This window comes from Mustela lutreola, chromosome 17, assembly GCF_030435805.1.
Source record: "Mustela lutreola isolate mMusLut2 chromosome 17, mMusLut2.pri, whole genome shotgun sequence".
Taxonomy (NCBI): Eukaryota; Metazoa; Chordata; class Mammalia; order Carnivora; family Mustelidae; genus Mustela; species Mustela lutreola.
The window spans coordinates 4,550,362-4,557,520 of record NC_081306.1 but is presented as its reverse complement, the minus strand read 5'-3'; positions in this window follow the sequence as shown (position 1 = coordinate 4,557,520).

The window sequence follows — 7,159 nt, the reverse complement described above, 5'->3', positions numbered from 1 at the left end:
TCCCCGCTGAGCAGAGAGCCCGATGTGGGACTCGATCCCAGGACCCCAGGATCATAACCCAAGCCGAAGGCAGACACACTTACTGACTGAGCCACCCAGGTGCCCCAATTCTCTTCATTTTTAAACATGAAACTAGGCCCCCATTCTCCCCTCCCCCCATCTGCGGCTACTACCATTTTACTTCTCTGTCTTTGTGACTTTGTCTAAGTACTTCACAGAAGTGGCATCATGGAATTTGTCTTTTTGTGGTAGGCTTACTTCACTGAGCATAGTGACCTCAAGTTTCATCCATGTTGTAGCATACTGAATTATTTTTTAGGGCTGAATACTATTCTCTGTGTATGGGCCACATTTTTTTTTAAATCCACCCAACAGTGGACACTTGGGTTGTTTACCTGTTTTAGCTGTTGGGACTAATGCTGCTATGAACATGTAGGCACAAATACGTCTTTGAGACCCTGCTTTCCATTCTTTTGGATACATACTCAGAAGTGGAATTGCTGGATCATATTGTAGTTCTGTTTTTAATGGGTTTTTTTTTTTTTTTAAGATTTTATTGATTGGAGAGAGTGCACGTGCAAGCAGGGAGAGTGGTAGGCAGAGGGAGAAGCAGACGCCCCAATGAGCAGGGAGCCCGACGCGGGACTCCATCCAAGGACCCTGGGATCCTAACCTGAGCTGAAGGCAGATGTTTTAAGCAGCTGAGCCACCCCGGCGTCCCTCTGTTTTTAATGTTTTGAGGAAACTTCATCATACTATTTTCCACAGTGGCTGTTACCATTTTGCATTCCTATTACAGGGCACAGAGTTTCCGATTTCTCCGCAACCTTGCAAAATGTGCTTTCTGGTTTGTTGATAGAAGCCACCCTAATGGTGGTGTCTTACAGTTGTGATTTGTACTTCTCTGATTAATGATACAACTTTTGATGTGCTTGGCCATTTGTGTATCTTCTTTGGATAAATACTGGTTCAAATACTTTGCCCATGTTTGAATTTGTTTTTTTCTCTTGATATATATATATATATAGATAGATATAGATATATATAGATATGTAGATATCTATAGATATATATATAGATATATAGATGTAGATATCTTGATATATATATCAATGTGTATATATGTATCAATGAATATATATATTCATTCTAGATATTAATCCATTATCAGATAATATGATTTGCAAATTTTTCCCCCATTCTGAGGATTGCCTTTTTACTGTTGTCTTTTTTTTTAAGATTTTACTTATTTGTCACAGAGGAAAGGAGAGAGAGCAAGCACAAGCAGGGGGAGTGGGAGAGGGAAAAGGCTCCCCACTGAGCAGGGAGTCCAATGCAGGGGTTGATCCCAGGACCCTGGGACCATGACCCAAGCCAAAGGCAGACAGCTAACCGACTGAGCCCCCAGGAACCCCACCTTTTTACTCTGTTGATTGATACATAATGTTTTTAAATTTTCATGAAGTCTAATTTGTTTTTTCTTTTGTTACCTGTACTTTTGATGTCATACCAAGAGATCATTGCCAAATCCAATGTTATGAAGCTTTTGCAATATGGTGTTAACTGAAGGGTCCAGCTTCATTCTTTAGCCTGTGGATATCCAGTTTTCCCAGCACCGTTTGCTGAATAGATTGTCCTTCCCCCATTAATGGTCTTGGAACCTTGTCAAAAATCATTTGATCATATGAGTGAGAGTTTGTTTTTAGACTCTCTGTATTCCATTGCTCCATGTATCTCTCATTATGCCAGTACCGCACTGTTTTGATTATGGTAGCTTTGTAGTTTAAGTATTGAAATCAGGAAGTGTGAGTCCTCCAGTTTTATACTTTTTTTTTTTTCCAAGATTGTTTTGGCTATTCAGTGTCCCTTGAGATTCCATATGAATTTTAAGATCGTTTCTGCAAGAACTGTCATTGTGATTTGGATAGAGATTGTGTCACATCTGTAGATCACTGAATAATATTGATATTTTAGCAATATTAACTGCTCCAGTCCTTGAGAATGAGATGTGTTTCTACTTATTTATGTCTTAATTTCTTTAAGCAGTGTTTTATTTTTGTTGTTTGAATCTTTCACCTCTTTGATTGAATTAATAACAAGGTATTTCAGGATGCTTGGATGGCTCATTTGGAGGGGTGTGACTCTTGATCTTGGGGTTGTGAGTTCAGGCCCCATGTCGGGTGTAGAGCCTACTTAATAAACTTTTAAAAACTTAGTATTTCTTCTGATGCCATGTTTTAAATGGAGATTTTTTTTTAATTACCTTTTGGATTGTTCATTGCTAATGTATAGAAATGCAATTCTTTTTTGTGTGTTGACTTTCTATGCAGCTACACTGCTGAATTCATTTATGCTCACAGGTTTTCTTTTGTGGAGTCTTTAAAGTTTTCTACATAAAAGATCATATCATCTGCAAGTAGAAAATTTTACTTCTTCTTTCCCAATCTGACTTCTATTTGTTTTTCTTGCCTAATTGCTTTGGCTAGAACTTTCAGCACTGTTAAATCAAAAATCATTAAAGCAGGTATCTTTGCCTTGTTCCTGAACTGTGAGTAGATTCTTTCATTTTTTCAATATTGAGTATGATATTCACTGTTGATTTTTCATATGCGGCTTTTATTGTGTTGAAGTAGTTATCTTCCTAATTCATTGACTTGTTTTTTTCTTCAACCATGAGAAGTGTAGTATTTTGCTATAGGCTTTCTCTGCATTATTTGAGATGATGATGTAGGGGTTTTTCCTTCATTCTGTTGACGTGGCATATTGTATTGATCGATTTTCTGTTTTTATTTGTTTTTTATTTTACTTATTTGCCAGAAAGAGCACAAGCAGGGGGAGTGGCAGGCAGAGCAGGCAGAGGAAGAAGCAGGCTTCCTACTGAGCAAGGAGTTCAACGTGGGACTCAGTCCCAGGACCCTGGGATCATGACCCTAAAGGCAGACACCCAACCAACTGACCCACACAGGTATCCTTGTTGATCAATTTTTATATGTTGTACCATCCGTGCATTCCAGGAATAAACTCCACATTGTCGTGGTGTGTAATCCTTTTAATGTGCTGCTGAATTCTATTTACTGGTATTTTGTTGAGGATTTTTTGCATCAGTGTTCATAAGGGATATTGTTCATAAGTATTTTCCTTGTAGTGTCTTTGGCTTTAATATCAGAGTAATGCTGGCTTCCTAGACTGAATTAGGAAGTGTTCCTCCCTCAGTGTTTTTGTTTCTGTTTTTGTTTTTATTAAAGGTTGAGAAGGATTGGTGTTAGTTATTTAAATGTTTGCTCAAATCCACAGCGAAGCCATTTGGTCTAGGGAGCTTTTATTATTTTTTTTCTTCAATACTGATCAGCTCATTATTACTTACAGGTCTATTCAGATTTTGTCTTTGTGATTTAGTCTTGGTAGGTTTTTTGTTTCTAGGAATTTGTCCCTTCTCATAGGTTATCTAACTTTTTGGCATACAGTTATTCATAGTTCACTCTCTCACACATGCTCTCGTAGCAGTGTCTATAGTGGTTTTTTATTTTTTTTAATTTTTGAGAAATTTTTTATTTTTTTAAATTAATCTCTACACCCAGTGAAGGGTTCAGACTCACAACTCTGAGACAGAGAGTTGAATGTTCTACTGACTCAGCCAGCCAGGTGACCCAATACAGTTGGGGTTTTTTTTGTTTTGTTTTGTTTTGTTTTGCTTTGCTTTTAGAGATTTTATTTATTTGACAGACAGAGATCACAAGTAGGCAGAGAGGCAGGCAGAGGGAGAGGAGGAAGCAGGCTCCCTGTGGAGGAGAGAGGGGCTCTATCCGAGGACCCTGGGATCATGACCTGAGCTGAAGGCAGGGGCTTTAACCCACTGAGCCACCCAGGCGCCCCTACAGTTGTGTTTTTTTTTTTTTTTTTAATTGAAGTGTAATTGATATAAAATGTGTTAGTTTCAGGTGTACAACATATTAATTTGACAATTCTGTATATTAGTGCCTACTATACTCTCTTACAGTCCTTTTTATTTCTATAAAATCTCCACTTTCGGGACGCCTGGGTGGCTCAGTTGGTTAAGCAGCTGCCTTCGGCTCAGGTCATGATCCCAGCGTCCTGGGATCGAGTCCCACATCGGGCTCCTTGCTCCATGGGGAGCCTGCTTCTCCCTCTGACTCTGCCTTCCACTCTGTCTGCCTGTGCTCGCTTTCGCTCGCGCTCTATCTCTGACAAATAAATAAATAAAATCTTTAAAAAAAAATAAATAAATAAATAAATAAAATAAAATAAAATCTCCACTTTCATTGCTGATTTTAGTAATTTGAGTCTTTTTAGTCTATGTAGCTAAAGGTTTCTCAATTGTGTTTAATCTTTTCGAAGAACCACTTTTGGTTTCATTGATTTTTTTCAACAGAAAAAACCTTTTTAAAGATTTTTTTAGAAAATTTATTTGATAGAGCATGTGTGAGATAGCACACAGGCAGACAGAGCAGCAAGGCAGTGGGAGAGGGAGAAGCAGGCTCCCTGCTGAGCAGAGACCCTGATGTAGGGCTCAGTCCCAGGACCCTGGGATTGTGACCTGAGCCAATGGTAGACACTTAAACAACTGAGCCACCCCAGCGTCCCTATTGTTTTTATATTCTGTAATTCATTGATCTCTATCATAATCATTGTTATTCCCCTCACTTTGGGTTTAATACTTTTTTTTAACTTCTTTAGTGTAAATTTAGTTGTAGATTTAATATCTTTTTTTTTTTTTTAAGATTTTCTTAGAGTAATCACTATACCCAACATGGGGCTCAAACCCACAACCCCAAGATCAAGAGTCACACATTCCCCCAACTGCGCCAGCCAGGTGCCCTTCTTTCTTATTTTTTTTTTTTAAGATTTTATTTATTTATTTGACAGACAGAGATCACAAGTAGGCAGAGAGGCAGGCAGAGAGAGAGAGAGAGAGAGAGAGAGGGAAGCAGGCTTCCTGCGGAGCAGAGAGCCCGATGCGGGGCTCGATCCCAGGACCCTGAGATCATGACCCGAGCCGAAGGCAGCAGCCCAAACCACTGAGCCACCCAGGCGCCCCGTTCTTTCTTATTTTTTTTTTCCAAAGATTTTATTTATTAGAGACAGAGAGAGCATGAGCGAGGAGAAGGTCAGAGAGAGAAGCAGACTCCCCATGGAGCTAGGAGCCCGATGTGGGATTCGATCCTGGGACTCCGGGATCATGACCTGAGCCAAAGGCAGTCGTCCAACCAACTGAGCCACCCAGGCATCCCTCTTTCTTATTTTTTAAGGTAAACATTTATAACACAAAATTTCCCCTTTAACACTACTTTTGCTGTGTTCTGTAAGTTATGGGATGTTGTATTTTCATGTTTATTCATCTCTTAATTATTTTCTAATTTCCTTTTGATTTCTCTGATCTATTGGTAGTTTAAAAGTATGTTGTTCTTGGGGCGCCTGGGTGGCTCAGTGGGTTAAGCGTCGGCCTTCAGCTCAGGTCACGATCTTGGGGCCTGGGATCAAGCCCCACATCAGGCTCCCTGCTGAGTGGGGAGTCTGCTTCTACCTCTCCCTCTCTCAAATAAATAAATAAAAATATTAAATAAAAGTATTTCGTAATTTGATAACTTTTCCAACTTTTTGTTACTGATTTTTAAATTCATCTTGTGATCAAGGAAGGTAGTTTGTATTATATCTTTTAATATCTGTTGAAACTTAATTTGTGGATTATGGTTTCTCCTTAAAAATGTCCTATGTGCACTTGAGAAGAATGTGTATTCTGTTGTGTAGAGTGTGCCTTATATGTTGCCTTATTGCGTTAAATCCTCTGTTTCCTTAGTTATATTCTGTCCAGTTTTTCTCTCCATTATTGTGAACGGGGTATTAAAGTCTCCTAATTTCCCTAGAATATCTTTTTTCCATCATTTCAATTTCAACCTGTTTGTGTTGTTGGATCTCTCTCTCTCTTCCTATAGATATAAATAGATATAGATGTATTTGTTTATTTGCTTATTTGAGAGCACAAGCAGGGGGAGTAGCAGAGAAAGAGAGATGAGCGGAGAGCCCGATGTGGGGCTCGATCCCAATACCCTGCAATCATGACCTGAGCTGAAAGACGCTTAAAACCACTGAGCCACCCAGGTGCCCTGTGTCATTGGATCTCAGGTGAGTCTCTTGAAGACAGCATCTAGTTGGACCGTGTGTATGTGTGTGTGTGTGTGTGTAAATTGAAGCATAGCATAGTGTTACTAGTATTAGATGTACAATATAATGATTGAGCAGTTCTGTACATTACTTAGTGCTCAAGGTAAGTGAACTCTTAATTCTTTTCATCTTTTTCACCCATTCCCACTTCCTTCCCCTCTTGCAATCACCAATTTGTTTGCTGTATTTTAGACTGATTTGTTTCTTTATTCATTTGTTTCTTAAACTCTATATATGAGTGAAATAATGGTATTTCTTTCTTTAGCTTATTTCATTTAGCATAATGCCCTCTAGGTCCATACATGTTGAATGATGTGTTTTTATCTCTTCTGCCCATATCTGTCTTCTGATTGGAGAGGTTTAACCATTTACATTTAAAGTAATTTTGATGAGGAAATTCTCTCATTGTGCTATTTGTTTTCTATATGCCTCACATTTTTGTCCTTCATTTCCTGCACTCCTATAGTCTTTTGGGTTTAGCTGATGATTTTTTCTTTTTTTTTTTTTTAAAGATTTTATTTATTTGACAGAGAGAGATCACAAGTAGGCAGAGAGGCAGGCAGAGAGAGAGAGAGAGGAGGAAGCAGGCTCCCCGCTAAGCAGAGAGCCCGATGTGGGACTCGATCCCAGGACCCTGAGATCATGACCTGAGCCGAAGGCAGCGGCTTAACCCACTGAGCCACCCAGGCGCCCCTGATGATTTTTTCTTTTTTTTTTTTTTTTTTTTTTTTTTGTAATGAGATGTTTAAATTCCTTATTTCCTGGGCCCCTGGGTGGGATTGAGCCCCGCATCAGGCTCTCTGCTCAGCGGGAAGCCTGCTTCTCTTCCTCTCTCTCTCTGCGTGCCTCTCTGCCTACTTGTGATCTCTGGCTGTCAAAAAAAAAAAAAAAAAAATTCCTATTTCCTTTCGTGTATATTCTACAGCTACTTTATTCCTGATTGGTATGGGGAATACATTTAACAACCTAAAGTTAAAAC